Source organism: Euprymna scolopes, chromosome 8, assembly GCF_053919585.1.
Source record: "Euprymna scolopes isolate OS-2025 chromosome 8, ASM5391958v1, whole genome shotgun sequence".
NCBI lineage: Eukaryota > Metazoa > Mollusca > Cephalopoda > Sepiida > Sepiolidae > Euprymna > Euprymna scolopes.
In genome coordinates this window covers 112204923-112221690 of record NC_136489.1, presented here as the reverse complement: position 1 = coordinate 112221690, position 16768 = coordinate 112204923, and the positions used below count along the sequence as shown (strand labels likewise).

Here is a 16768-nt window from a genome sequence, read left to right as displayed (position 1 = left end):
TTCGTAATGAATTTTTAATATACAGACGTGAAATTTGGTATATAGTGTATTAAGACGTATGGAAAAATTTTAATCGGTTTTTATCCGGATAAAAGGGATACTAAGGGATCAAAATTGAAAAATAGGTATGTGGGAGGGTCATCAGATTTTTGCCCTTTTGTCTTTTCACGAATGCTCATGCTCGGCCATGAAACATAACATCTTCTTTATGTTAAGAATAGTAGGTTTGAAAACACTTTGTAAATACGTGTCAAGCTGGCCTAATAGTTATCGTACTTGCCTCACAGTCTTTAGGTTTAGATTTCAATCTCAGCTCGAGTATTTTTTTACTTACATGAAGTGAACTGTTTAGAAAAAAAAATAATACTCGCATGCACACCTGTTTGTTTCTTTCCGTTTTTTTTTTACTTCGTTTTTTTAAAAGTAATTTTACATTACGTTTAATACCGGGTAACACCGGGCACAACTGTGTGTGTATGTGTGTGTGTGTGTGTGTGTGTTTGTGCCCTTTATATTTTCCTTAAGTTTTCATCCTGCTTTATTATTTTCGGCAAGTAGAAAATGTTTTACGAAGCATATATTTTCCTATCTGTCTATTCTTCTAATACCAACTGCGCATACCAACTACTGACAGAGAAGTCAAGTATATTTTACGCGTGATGGATATTTTGATAAAGATTTTATGAAGACAGACGTTTGGAGCTCATCCAGTTGTAACGCGTTTTTTTTTAAATTATTTATTTATTTTTTTTATTAATGCCATGAAAATAATCATTATTACGAAATAGTGGTAACTGTAGAACAGAATAACGCAGTGGTTTAAAACAACTTCTTTCGTTTAAATTGCTTTTTGCTTTTAATTTGCATTCAACATAATTTGTGGGTTGAAATGATAGTTTGATAATTTGTATTTATTGATGATGAATAAAAAAAAATACAAATTATGGAAATATGTTTATTTCCATAATTTGTATTGTTTTATTTATCATCAATAAATACAAATCGAATTAAAAGCAATTTTTTTTTTGTAAATAACAAACGCAGGAGATAAACTATCATAAGACAGACACGGTGTTGCTGGATAACTAATGAGGATTGCTATGTACCCCTGCTCCAAGCGATGAACCATTACCAATGATATGTTTTAGACTAATTGCGATGGGGATTGAACACTTTATAATCTTTGGAATTATAAAATGAAAATGTAGTTATTGGATTATTACTATTCTAATTTTAAGTGTTATTCTCACAACGTTTCGGTAGATATAATCTCCGACCTTCTTCAGGCGTATCTTGTCGAACTAATTTTGTTTTCAAATGTGCAATTTTACTACTTATCACTAGAGATACGTTATTTATTAGTTCGTATTATCATATATATATATATATATATATATATATATATATATATATATATATATATATATATATATATATCATCATCATCATCATCATGACGGGCTCCTTGCCCGGACCAATGTGACTCTTCCTCTCCAGAGTTTTCTGTCTTCCATCAGTTCCCTCAGATCTTCAGGTTCTCAGTTGGCGTCGTGTGCTATTTGTTGGATGTACGTGGATCTAGGCCGTCCTCTGCTTGCGCGTCCGTGTTGTAGAGTACATAGCAATACATCACTCACCAATTCATGCTTGCTCCTCAGACAATGACCGGCAAATCGTAGGCGTCTTTCTCTGATGGTATTAGATATGGCAGGTAGGCTGCCATAAAGTTGCTGCTTCGTGGGATGATTTTACCAAGATATATTTAATATTGTTCTTAGCATACGGGTGTATGTGCCGTCTAGTTTTCTTTCCAATCTTTTGGTGAGTGTCCAGGTTGTAGCACCGTAAAGTTTATGACATTCAATGTGAAAGGAGAGATCAGGGCTTTGGTTGGATCAACAGTGAAAGAAGTCGCTGAGTTTACGTATCTGGGCAGCAACATAGTTTCCACAGAGATAGAGATATCGGAATTCGCATCTCAAAAGCATGGACCGCATTGGATGGGCTACATTCAGTATGGACGTCGAGACTAGCTGACAAACTGAAAAGGCAGTTCTTCAGGGCAGTGGTAGAGTTTGTCCTTGTTTACGGTGCTAAACCTGGACACTGACCAAAATATTGGAAAGAAACATAAACGGCACATACAAAAACAAAATCTCTCTCTCCCCTCTCTCTCTCTCTTTCTCTCTCTCTCTCTATCTCTCTCTCTCTCTCTCTCTCTATATATATATATATATATATATTCGCTGATATTTATAAAGGCATGTACCCTATTTGTTGTTAAAAAATATTCTGAAGAATATATATATATATATATATGTATATATATATATATATTTTTCAGAATAGTTTTTTTAACAACAAATAGGGTACACACCTTTATAAATATTTGCTAATATTTTCTCTCCTCTGATGAGATGGTAAACATCGACACCCTACAGGTTAAGGAGATTAATATACTAAAGTATTCTTTGTCTTGCTTAGAATAATAATGTTGTGGTGGCAACCACTTATTTGCATATGCGAATAACATAACACTATAAATGGCAAGCCTAGGTTGGCCTTGGTATGTCTTACTCAAATGCCACCGGAAGTGACGCCGAAGAGCGTACATGTCCTCCCACCAAGACTCTCTGACTCGACACCGTCATTTGTACATATTGTAAATATACCTTTCTTTAATACACTTATTATTGCGTTATCTTGTTGTTTGCGTCTTCATTGTATTTCCTTACTAATTATTGTTCAACCTTGCAACCACAACAGTTGGCGACGAGATATGAAGCGTCAAATATAACAGTTTGACGAAGAACTATTTAAAAAAAAAAAGTACAACGCAAAGGTTGACCATTTTTTTTAAGGAATGCAAAGTGTTGACGAGCAAACGGATTTTACGCTAAAGAGAAGTTTCAACTCAAGTGAAAAAAAAAACTCTAACGTAGCAAAAGCGACAATTTACGCCGTTTTCTGGGAATCCGACTTGCAAACGAATGTAAAAGTGAATTTTTGTTTGTCGCTACACGACAAATCTTACTAAAGGACCAACTTGCAAACGAAAAGCGAACTTTGTTCTGTCGCAAAAACGACAGGTCAGACCCGTATTACGAAAAGCAAGTAACCTACGAAAAAAGTTCACCAGTGGATTCTAATTACTGTTCTCCGTAAACAAAACAACAACTAAAGGACTTTTTAATTAATGTTTTGGTTGACGTCGGTACTAAAAGGAAATACCACAGCTAAAACTAAAATTCAAGGAAAGGATTTTCTTTTCTTGAAGTTGTCACTGAATAACGGATAATACAGTAAAACGTCACGGAAAAAAAGGTAATCTCAATTTAAGAGGTATTTTAATTACTAAAATACTAGAGAAAAAAAAACTCAAAGAACTAAATGTACTGCATACATTTATTCAATTGTGACTCGATTAAAAAAAAAGACCAAACTTTTATTTTGTGGAAAGAGTTACTTATTAGTAAGTGCCTAAAAACGGAAAGTCAATCCCATTTCGTGATTCCAGATAAACCTGTTTTATTTTTTTTTTTTGCAGCGTGACTCGCAAAAAGAATATATTATTGCAAGCAGCGATATTATTATTGAAAACAGGAGCTTACAGCAATTTGCTTTTTTGTTGTAACCCAAACCGGTGTATATGGTACATGGTACAATATTTTTTTTAACTGAACACTAAAAAAAAAAAAAAATGGAAGACTTATCAAAAATGTTCATGCAATTTTTACAAGCACAGGCTGAGCGGGATGAATGCAGACAAGCTACACAAAACGAGTTTTTGCAAACACAAATACAGGCACAGGCTGACCGCGAGGAAAAGAGAGAGGACAGATTATTGAAATGGCAGCAGGAACAAGAAGAAAAGCAGAAAATAGCGCAATTAAAGCAGAAAAAACTGCAATTGGCACAGGAAGAAAGGCATAAGAAACTACAATTGGAATAGGAAGAAAGACAAGAGGAACGTTTTGCTAAAACACTGGAACTACTAAAGAGTAATCGAGAAAATGTCGATAGTGTTAATTTCTCCCATACAACTATTTTTAATAGCATGGACACATTTCATTATGTGCCTGAGGAAGAGAAGAATTTTGAAGCATACTACACAAGATACGAGGATGTTTTTCAACTGGACTGTAAAAATTGGCCAAATAGTCAGAAAGTGAGCCTCTTACTCAGAAAATTGGGTGCATCAGAACACAGCAAATTCGTAGATTACATATTACCTAAAAAATACTGCGGAATTAGAGTTCATGGAAGCTGTAAAATTACTAAAAGAATTATTTAATCCAAATATATCTCTTTTTCATAAAAGATGGCCGTGCATGAATCTATGAAAGATGGACAACCAAGATTATTTGACATACGCATCAGTTGTCAATAAAAACTGCGATAATTTTAAGCTTGCAGAACTAACGGTAGAAGATTTTAAATGTCTAATCTTCGCTCAAGGGTTAGTTTCCACGAAAAATGCAGAAATACACAGACGAGTGTTGTCTAAGCTGGAATCTGAGCAAGGTTTAACCCTCCAGAAACTAGCAGAGGACTGTGAAAGGGCCATTACACTAAAAAAGGATTAAAAAAATATAGAAGAATCCGGAGTGGCATATGTAAGAAAAGTTAGAAAACCATACGCACCAACCAAGAACTTTACAAAGAAAAGCAATGGAACGGGATATTCCAAAGATAATAACCATAAATATAGTACACAATATAACAAGCCTCTTCCTAGATATAACTGTAAGAGATGTGCAGAAAAGCATTGGAAATCAGATTGTCCTTATAAGAAGAAAAAATGCTACATTTGTAAGAAGGTGGGACACAAAAGCGATTGCTGCAGATATAAAGATTACACCAGAAAGAGAGTACAGCAAACAAAATCAAATACAAAATTAGACAAAGATCGGCGAAAATACGTAAAAGTGGAAATATTTAAAACATCAATAAAGATACAACTCGACTCCGGCTCCGATGTTTCTATAATAAACCTGAATACGTGGAAAAAGTTGGGAAAACCGGCCATGATGAAAACTAGTAAAGCAGCCCGGACGGTAACTGGTGGTGGTATAAAATTTGAAGGAGAAGTTGTCCTCCCGATAAAATTGAAAGGGATTTCGAAGAAATTAAAAATATTCGTACTAAAAAATAGTGAAAATCTGTTTGGAATAGATTTAATTGAGAAATTCGGACTATGGGATAAGCCAATCAATACATTCTGTAAAAAATTAGAATGTTCTTCTCCAACAATAGTAAATATAAAAGACGATTTAAAAGAATTATTTCCTGAGGCATTCACGACTAACTTAGGTCGCTGCAATAAATTCAAGGCCTCGTTTGAACTTAAAGAAAACGCCAGCCCAATTTTTAGAAAAAATCGAAATGTTCCGTTCGCTGGGTTGGAAAAGATTGATAAAGAATTAAATAGATTGGAACAGACGGGAATTCTATCAAAAATAGAACACAGCGAGTGGGCAGCCCCCACCGTATACGTAAAGAAAAAGAATGACGAAGTTAGAGTGTGCGCAGACTTTTCGACCGGGGTCAACTCCCTATTAAAAGATCACCATTACCCCCTACCAAGCCCAGAGGAAATATTCACGAAGTTGAATGGGGGTAATATCTTCTCTAAGATAGACTTGAGCGACGCGTATTTGCAAATACCGGTCGAGGAGAATTGCTCAAAAATACTATGCATCAATACGCATAAGGGATTATACAAATACAACCGATTGCCTTTTGGCATCAAAGTAGCGCCTGCCATCTTTCAGCAAGCGATGGACACCATGCTAAGTGGTATTGAGTGCGCATGTGCATACCTGGACGACATTGTTGTCAGGAGCAAATCCCTAGAAGAACATAAGGAACATTTGAAACAAGTATTTACTCGAATACAAGAATTCGGCTTTAAAGTAAAAGAAAGTAAATGTGACTTTTGTATGAGCGAGATTAAGTATCTTGGACACATAATAAACAAACATGGACGACGTCCAGACCCAGACAGATCTGCGGCAATAAAAAATATGCCAGCACCCGATAATGTAACAACCTTGCAGAGTTTCTTGGGACTCGCAAATTATTACCAATCTTTTATTGAAGGAATGCATAACATGCGAGCCCCCTTAAATAATCTGCTTAAAAAGGATACACCGTGGAACTGGACGCAAGAATGTCAAACCGCTTTTGACAAAATAAAGAGCGCACTAACATCCGAATTATTCTTAACGCACTTTGACACAAACTTAAAAATAGTCGTTGCTAGTGACGCTAGCTCCTACGGCTTAGGAGCATGCATTCAACATATTATGCCGGATGGGTCTAGAAAACCAATAGCGCACGTTTCGAGAACGCTGTTACCAGCCGAAAGGGCATATTCACAAATCGAAAAAGAAGCGTTGAGCATAATCTTTGCCGTGACTAAATTTCACCGATATTTATATGGTAGACAATTCATACTTGAAACCGACCATAAACCGTTAGTTACGATCTATGGATCAAAAAAAGGATTGCCGGTATACACCGCAAATAGATTGCTGCGCTGGGGTACAATACTACTTAATTACGATTTCCAGCTACAACATCTAGCATCAAAAAAGATTTGCCATGCGGATGGACTGTCAAGACTGATACCACAGAAACACAATCTGGAAGAATCAGTCATTGCAGCAATTCGGACAAATGTTAAAGTAAAAAATATGGTAGCAAACATCATTAAGGAACTACCCATAACTTTGTCGGACATTAAAAGGGAAGCCGAAAAAGACGAATATATAAAGGACATAAAAGAGAAAATTATAACGGACACAAAGGTGCAGGAAGTTTTCTCCATATGTGACGATGTGTTACTGTACAGCGAGAGAGTGGTAATACCCAAAACATTGCAGAATAGGATGTTAAGAGATTTCCACACAGGACATCCGGGGATAAATCGAATGTAGTCATTAATGAGAAGCTACGTGTACTGGCGTAACATGGACACTGACATAGCGACAACAATTGATAAATGTAAAGGATGCCAGTTAGCGGCAAAATCTCCATCTATAGTACACAAACCTTGGCCGAAAACCAACCAACCATGGTCGAGAATCCACATAGACTTCGCTGGTCCAGTAGGTGAAAACTATTATTTAATTGTAGTGGATAGTTTCACAAAATGGCCGGAGGTAATGTGTTGCAGGAATCCAACAACTAACAACTCAATAGGGTTCCTACACGAGTTGTTTGCAAGATTCGGTGTACCAGACACACTGGTCACTGACAACGGAACGCAGTTCACATCCGCAGAGTTTAAGGAATTTTGCGACACGTTCCGAGTGAAGCACATCACGACTCCGCCGTATCATCCAAGGTCGAACGGCCTCGCGGAAAGGTTCGTGGACACGCTAAAACGAGCGTTAAAGAAATCCATTGGAACACCAACAGAAAAAGCTTTGCAACAATTCTTGCAAGTATATAGGATTACACCACATCCTAGTACACCATCAAACATATCACCAGCTGATCTAATGTTTGCCAGAAAGGTAAAATCAGCGTTTGACAAACTATTGCCAAGGCAGGCAATTATCCGAAACACTACACACACGAGAAGAAAGAAATATAACTCGGGAGATCGAGTATATTTTAAGTGCTACAGAAATAACACACTGGGAATGTAGAGTAGTGGATAAACGCATTGGTGATTGTACATTAAAGGTCCACAGAATATACATAAAAGCACCTAAATCAGATAAAAAAACGTCATATCCAAGATGATGATGATACGACAACAGTCGAAGAGGAGGACACCATAGATATCATATACGGATCTTTTAATTTGGAACCGCCTCAAAATGCACCTGAACCCCGAAGATCAGGTAGGAAAAGAAAAGTGAATGAACCATTAATGGTAAACCCAAAAAGAAAAAGATATTGAAATCTGTGTGACTTCAAATCTTGGGAGGGGGGTGTTGTGGTGGCAACCACTTATTTGCATATGCGAATAACATAACACTATAAATGGCAAGCCTAGGTTGGCCTTGGTGTGTCTTACTCAAATGCCACCGGAAGTGACGCCGAAGAGCGTACATGTCCTCCCACCAAGACTCTCTGACTCGACACCGTCATTTGTACATATTGTAAATATACCTTTTCTTTAATACACTTATTATTGCGTTATATTGTTGTTCGCGTCTTCATTGTATTTCCTTACTAATTATTGTTCAACCTTGCAACCACAACAAATAAAAATCTTTGATATGAAACTCAGCCACTTCATTTCAATAAGGGTTTTTTGATATTCATTGAATCACAACTTAATCGCAGATGGAAATAACATAGGTGAAAATGACACAGGTGACAATGGAAAGCTAAACATAGTACGGATAAAACTGCCACATGTTGGTGAATAGACAATGCCACATAGGAAAATTATATACATAAAAATCTTACAATTATTTCGATTATTCTTACAACTGTTCTCATCTTGAGTGTTATTCGCACAACGTTTCAGCCGAGGCAATCTCTGGTCTTTCCTCACCTTTATCTTGCCGAACTTGAGAATTGTTCTGTCGAATTTCGGAATCGTTCTGTCGAACTCGGGAATCTGCACGGAATTTCGAACGGAACTCCTTATTTAATTCAGTTATTTAATTCTGTTTGCTAATTGTTTCACGAAGGTGCACGCGTAAATCGTTGATATGATAGATTGCTTATGTTAAGAATAAGTAGGTTTGTAAAAACTTTTTAAAGATTGCCTAATGGTTGTCGTACTTGTCTCACTGCCTGTAGGTTTGGGTTTGAAGCTCAACTCGAGTATTTTTTTTTTTACATGAAGTGAACTATTTAGCAAAAAAAAAGCAAAAAAATAAAGAAAAAAAACAAAAAAGCAAAAAAAGCAAAAAAGCAAAAAAAAGCAAAAAAGCAAAAAAAACATAAAAAAGCAAAAAAAGCAAAAAAAAGCAAAAAAAGCAAAAAAAAAGCAAAAAAGCAAAAAAAAAAGCAAAAAAAGCAAAAAAAGCAAAAAAAGCAAAAAAAACATAAAAAAGCAAAAAAGCAAAAAAAGCAAAAAAAGCAAAAAAAAGCAGAAAAACAAGCAAAAAAAGCAAAAAAAAGCAAAAAAAGCAAAAAAACAAAAAAAGCAAAAAAGCAAAAAAAGCAAAAAAAAAATTACCCATAAAACTCGCAATTTTGATCCATCAGTCGTGATACAAATCTTAAGTAATTTACAGTTGTATTCTTAGTATTGTCTGCACTGGGGATTGACCCTTCAACCTGTCGAAAGGTGTCACTTACAACTGAATTTTAGCTAGTACTTTATCCGTTATGCAACGGGTCCTTGCGGATAATTCTAGGATAAATTTTGAAAGCTTAAACTTATGATTGATTTTAGAAATACATCTTTAGTACTTATCACTGTAGACTACTATTTATTAATACAGGTTTTATATTAATGCATTAATGGTGAAATTAATTGTTCCCATATTTTATTAAATTCGATATTACGTCTGCTTAGTAGGAAATCGTCTCCAACATATGCGTTGCTTTTTGAGTTGTTTTACTCCGCACTGTTTTTTTCTGTCCGTAAGTAAACAACTGATGACCCCTTCAATTACTATTAGTACTATAGTGAATTTGAGAGAGCAAGTTGGTGGAGTGATTGCAGCTATATAGTTTTCTAACGAATGATAAAAAATATAAAAATTAAATAAGTTTTTTTTTATATCGTTTTAAAGGTTAAAAAACTTCCAAGACTATATATATATATATATATATATATATATATATATATATATATATAAATTTCGAAGCATGTATGCATATAAAATAAAAATAAATGAAAGCCACCATCTGTCCAAGTATGGAACATTGTTGTTACATTTTGGATGATGTATCTGCTACTAGTCTTTCGCTCCTGAATAGGGTTCAAAAGAGAGTCGCCGACATGATATGTCCTAAACTGTCATCTCAGATTCAATTTCCATCCCATCGACGAAATGTAACATCCCTCTGCCTGTTCTACACGTATTTTAATGGTAGATACTCCGACGAACTACAAGCTTTTGTAACCGTTCGAGGTAAATACCCCCGTCAAACCCGACTCCCACCCCTACACAGTAAAGATCCCTATATGTAATAAAGCCTTCTGCTCCAATAGTTTCTTCCCCAGAACTGCTAGACTTTGGAATTCCCTTTTGGATTCCTGCTTCCCCAACTGTACTTACATGCAGAAGTTCAAGTTTAACGTGAACAGATATCTTGCTGCTTAATACTATAAAGTACATAAGTTGCAGGGATAATACATAGTATCCCTGCAACTTATGTCCCTGATAATAGCTCTGTACATCAAAGCGGCATTGTCCTTTGTTTCTAGTGAAAATGCAATAAAAACATCGTCGATAGAATAGAAAGGCCACAAGTTAACAAGCGCTAACTAAAACATACACAAAGTTTCGTAAATGAAAAATGGCGAAAAACGAAATTTTATATAAAAACGTTTATACACAAAAGATAATAATATTAAAGTCACTGTTAATCATGAAAATGTTCATAGTGCAAACATGTGTTTGGCAAAGAAAGTTGGGTTAGTAGTCATATGGCTTAGAGTCGTGCAGGTATATATATATTAATAGTGTGAATATGCATGTGTAAGCAATATACGTATGTGAGTATATGGCAGCTTAGCAGCGTGCATGTGTGTGCGTGGATTTACCGTGTTCATTGTTAGTGCGTGTATAGATGTGGGCAGGTTGATGAAGGCTGGTACGTGAATCATTGAGTTCCTTTTTGCTTTGCCACCCCCGTTGCTAAAGGACACGGAGTTTGTAGAGAATAAATTCGTTAGGCCCTGTTCAAGATGCGCCAGCTTGAGAAATTCTGTATAAAGCTGATTTTGTTGACTACGTCTTATAGGAGTTTCTAAATTAGCACTGTCTTTATACTTTCACGTGGAAGTGTTAGATTTAATGGTCTGGGACGATTTGGTATTAATTGCAAATATTTTCAGCTCACACCTTTCTGTGAAAACTTCCTTTTCACAGAAAACTTTGGGGAGAGAGGATAAAGGATTTTTAACATAGGAGAGAAGGAAAGGGTGTAACAATTAGAGCCGTTTGCTTTTTAGCATTCGTATGAATAACTTCACGATTTTGTCGCCACAGGTTCAACTTCGAGAGTTTATTCTCACGATCGACTAGACGATCTGGAGAGCTGCCTATCACTAAAATGACGACGATAAAATATATCTACTTATATGCAAAAGTCACATTATTCATGCGTGATTTCGTTCCCCATGGACTTCAACACGGCTACATATATTTTATGAAATTTCACACAAATGTACTTCATGTGTCTGGAAGTGTTCTTACATAGGTGTTATATGAGAATGCCTTCGCTAATTATCGATAATCGAAAAAATCCCATTAAAGAATAGACAGTTCGATTTTGACAAAAATTAACACTTTTATACAGCTTAATATCACACGTGCATTTCTGCATTATCACCACACAAGCAGAAGGACCTGGCGTTTAAAATCAACAGTGCACTCTTCGATAACACAGGGACGCGTTCGAAATTAATGTTTCTCTTTAGATCACAATCTAATCATCGTACTTGACTTTTGCAGTTTAAACTTTAATACAAATCATTACGTAAGAATAATTTCATAAAATCAATTGTAAATTCTCTACAGTGCAATATAGAATACAAGGCATTGTTGAAAAGTTAATGCAGGAAGGCATGTGAAGCTTCCTCCTGGCGCACCGCGGTGGGCTCCCAACTAGAGTGGGCAATCAATCAATTTTGTTGAAAAATTCTCGACTGCACCGATTTCAATGACAATAAAAGTATTGGAAGTGTTTTCATTAAATCCCGACCAACATCGGGTCTACCTATTAGTTAATAGATAATTATATCGTTTTGTTGGCAATATTTTGATATTATAATCTTTAATCGTTCATCTTTACTGATACATGTTTCCCCAACCATACCAACATGAAGTAATTTAAATGTAATGTGAACAAGCATCTTCTCTGTTTAATTAACTAAACGAATTGTTCCCTATAAATTTGAAACCTGTTACTGTACCTTCTTCGGCTTCAATAGCAATATACTTTGTTTGGGCAAACAGAAGTAAAAAAAAAAATAGAATTAGCCATTTTCGACAACGCACCTAGTATTTAAATCAATACGACATATCTCAGCAGCATAGAATGTTTTACAACTTGGCAACACATAACTTCTTCAGAATATGGAAATATTTTTGGATTAAATATATTTAAGAATTGACGATTCGGGAATAAAACCAAGAAAAAAAACTTTAAACATTTTCGCTAAAAAAACAAAAACAAAAAACAAAACAAAACAAAAATAAACACAATCCAACCACCCAAAGAAAAACAAAAACAAAACAAAAAAGAACGAAAAACGAAAAGCGTTCATGAAAGCAACAAATAAAAACACACAAATAAAAACATACAAATAAAAAACAACAAATAAATACATACAAATAAAATCACACAAATAAAAACAACAAATAAAAACATACAAATAAAAACTATAAACGAAAATTAAAACTTTGTGTTGCCGCTTGTTTATTTATTTCCGGACGGGATCTAAAATGGCGGCAATTTCGTTCCTTTATTTGTTGATACCTTTCTATTGGAGGCCGTTTAAACGGATAGGGATGAAAGAACAGAACTTTCTTTGTCTGCCTCGATTCTTCCGTAACCGTTTCATGGTGCCAAACATCAAGTGTGATGGGGTTGGGGTGGGCATAGTTATTATGGACATTATCAGCGATTCCCGTCGAAGAGAGAATAATGATAACGCCCCACAATCGATGTTCACGCGCTCCCGCTATACAAAAGGATACAATCAAATTACACATGCGAACACGCATCTACACAAAAGAACTAAATGCTTCTCCAAAGAATAGTTTAACGCATGGCAGGCCATTAAGGTAGGAATAAACATCGAAAGTAGAAATACGCTAACCTACACGAAATAGTGAAAATTAAATACCTGCAAACATACATAGCCCGTTTGAAAAATCGATGACGTATCCGTGCGATTAGGTTCTATATATGTAAACTAGAACGATACCAGTCCCAGGACTGGCAAAATTAATTACCCTGGCAGAACAGTTTTGCACTTTTTTTTTTCATTTTTCTTAAACTTTTTCTTCTAGGGGATGGGACATCCAACCAGATGTCTGACATTTACCCCTATTTTAGTGAGTCCAACCAAGAAATCTTTTCAGGATTCTAGCCGTCCCTTTCAGTGCAATCGTTTGTATTTCACTTGCACTTGGTTCACCGGGTATGCTTGCTATGTACTTTGCACCAGTTTCATGACCCATGTGAACATTAAAATCAATTTACATTGTTACTAAATCTAGAATCCTTAATTTAATTTAATATACTAAGTCTAGAATCCTTATTCTAATTTTGAGTTGAGAAGCTTCTTTTATATGAAACTGAAGTTTCTAGGATACTTAAAAGAAAGTTTGTGTTGAATTATGCACTATACAGGGCGGGAAGATAAAATTGTCGCCCTAAAAAAGACGACATGATTCCATTCCCGATTGATAAAACCCAGTTTTCTTTTTTTGTTGCAGACCATCTACTAGTTGGCCAGTTGTGTACAAATTCCTAGAACAATAGGAGCCTTCTATCATATCTGAAAGTGACAATATTCAACGAACGAGATTGGAGATGCGCCGCTGTACAACGATCCAATGTATGACAACAGGACCATTGCCAACACTCTGAAAATGCAAATCCGGATGGTTCAACGCTTGAGGGCACAGCTCAACGAACTTTCCAGCCACAGTTATGATCTTTGGTGTGATTTCAAGTGAGGGCCTCATCATGCCACCTTGCATCTTTGAAGTCGGCTTGAAAAGAAAGACCAAAGTGTACCTGGATATGCTGAACAATTTGGTGATCAAGTGCAATGAAATGGTTCCTTGATTCACCAGAAACTTGTAAAGCAGTGCCAGGTCAGTACGAGGGATGCGGTTAGAGAGTAGGCAACCCTTGCTTAATCATGAACTAATCAAGCAATGCCTGTTAAGAAGAGAAGATCCGGTTAGGAATTACGCAACCCTTGCTTCACCATAGACTTATCAAGCAGTGCAAGTTCCGAAAGGGGAGATGCGGTTACTTATTAGGCAAACCTTTTTCACCATAGACGAATCAAGCAGTGCCTGTTTAAAATGGAAGGTGCTATTAGAAATTAGGCAACCCTTGCTTCACCATAGACTCATCAAGCAGTAACCAGGCCAAAATATATGATGCTGTAAGTAAGCCGATAACGCTTGCTATAGACTAATCAATAGGGCTATGACAAGAGAATATTCTTATCATTGTTTTGACTCTCGAGTATATATCCGATACAGTTAGATACACAGTTAATCAATCTGAAACCACATCACTCTATTTGAAAACATATAAGATATCGCCTGATATATACTCGAGAGTTAAAATAATAAAAAGAATATTCTCTTGTCATAGCCCTACTAATTAAGCACTTGGATTGAATAACTAATACCACGTACTGAAGAGTGATAATTACTACTACTGAAACAAGCGCACTAAAATCTATTTGACCTCTAGAGCACTTCTAAATTTAACATTACTGTATTTTTACTGTGTTTCTTTTCTTTCCCACCACCATAATTTGAAGAGAAATGATGTGAATTTCCGGAAGATTTCGGACATTGGCTCAGCAATTTTTTTTTTTTCAAAATTAATTCATAAATATTTTTTTCCTCCAAACTGCAAGACTTCCGAGTTCTGCTTCCTGGCAAGTACTGCCATGCAGAAGTTCAAGTGTAGTGTAAACAGACACCTCGCTACTCAACTCCCTACATAATACCCCTGCTGAATTGATCTCAAGTCGAGCCACTTACGTCCTTGTTTGGAAAGAAATAACAACAACAACAACAACAACAACAGCAACAACAACAATAATAATAATAATAATAATAATAATAATAATAATAATAATAATAATAATAATAATAATTCTGATTTCGTTTATCAACGTCTTTCTGGAAAGGGATGGGATTCATTTCCAGAGGATTTCCCTTACTCCCGGTTTCAAACAAGGAGCTTCAAAGATCAAGGGTTTTTCTAAGGATGTTGGTGGTACCTACAATTGCATTAGTTTGAAACCCGCCTAAAACATCTGCGATTTGCAGTTTTTTTTCAATTGTCCTTCCAGACGATTTGATACTACTCCTAGTGTACCAACTACGACCGGGATTATTTGTGTTTTAACTCCGTGTATACGCCTTATCTCCGAGGCCAATGGAGCATAATTGCTCCACTTCTCATTCTCCTTCTCTCTCACATTCCTGTCCCAGGGTACTGAAAAGTTTGACAATCTGCCAGTTTTTTGAGACCTTGTCAATGACGACGAAATCTGGACGAGTATGTTCCAATTGCTTGGTCGTTATGACACTTTTGTCGCACCATACCTCTACCTTGCCATCCTCACTTGTTCTCACTTCATAAGGCACCTCCTCAAACCATTTTCCAGCACACTTCACCCCTACACTCTTACACACCTCCCAATATATCCGGAGTCCCATGGGATCATGTCTTTTGCGGTACTCTCTCTGGGCCAGTCCACTACATCCTGCTGCAAGGTGCGCAATTGACTCTGAGGTCTTACCACAAATCCGGCATTCTGCAGCAACTTGCTCTCCTAGAACCACTTTTTTTAACAATCGTGTTCCTAATGCCTGCTCCTGTGTTTTCGAAAGAATAGAACATTTCCTACTTAGTCAGACACCCAGCTCTAAGCCATTGTCATGATCTTTCATCAGCCACTTCTGCTATGTTATGGAAGAACCTTCCATGCATTTTCTTCCTAGCCAGCTCCTCTTTTCTTTCTCTATCCATACGTTTCACATAACCAGCCTTGGTCTCACATTCCTCTACTTCATTCGCCACAACCTTAAGCATTCACTCCTCACTTCTAACCGCATGCTCCTTCAATGACATCTCCTCGGTTCTAACACAATCTTTTACATTTTTCAATCCTCTCCCACCATCTTTCCTCTTTTGATACAGCCTTGCTACGCTACTTCGAATGTGAAATATACCAAACATTGCTAAAACTTTTCTTGTTTTGATATCCATGACATGCAACTCCTTGTCAGACCGTTCTAAAATTTCCGCACTGTATCTCATACCACTGACTGCCCATGCATTTACTGCTTTCATTAGGTTTCCTCCATACAGGTTCGACTTTGAAATTAGTTTCACTCTTCTAAGATACGCCTTCTTGACTTTCTCCTTCATTTCTCTGTTCATGATGCATACACCCTCCAACACTCCCAGACACTTATATCATGTATCTTCTATATCTTTCATGATTTCTCCATTTGGCAGTACTATTCCATTCGAATGAAACTTTACTCCTCTATTCATCACCAGCACCGCACATTTACTAATCCCAATGTCTTCTGAGTATGTCCCCACAAGTTCTACCAGTCTCTCCATTTCCTTTTCATTTCTACCGAATATTTTCAAATCATCCATAAACAGTAGATGGTTTAGACGTCTGTCACCAGATCCAAAGTCATACCCCAGATTTTCTCTCTTCAAGAGGATGCTCAGTGGCATCATTATCATTACAAAAAGAAGTGGCGATAACGAATCTCCTTGAAATATTCCACGTTTAATGCCAACCTGCCCCATCTCCTCGCTGTTTGCTGTCAGCACCGTTTTCCATTGAGTCATACTTGTCTCTAAAAGCCTTACCGCATTCTCTATCGGT

General features: G+C 36.4%; 1 long non-coding RNA gene across 7 annotated transcripts in view; it reads left to right on the top strand.

Annotated features, from left to right (window-relative positions):
- LOC145283714 (uncharacterized) overlaps positions 1-16768 on the top strand; it is a 617725-nt gene that overhangs the window by 215027 nt on the left and 385930 nt on the right. For 5 of the 7 annotated variants that reach the window (XR_013868710.1, XR_013868706.1, XR_013868708.1 and 2 more), the window contains one exon: positions 13596-14949. The exons of the other annotated variants lie outside the window; for them this stretch is intronic. This is a non-coding gene — a long non-coding RNA (uncharacterized LOC145283714). Of the gene's footprint in view, positions 1-13595; positions 14950-16768 lie in introns of those variants that run through there. 7 annotated transcript variants of the gene reach the window in all.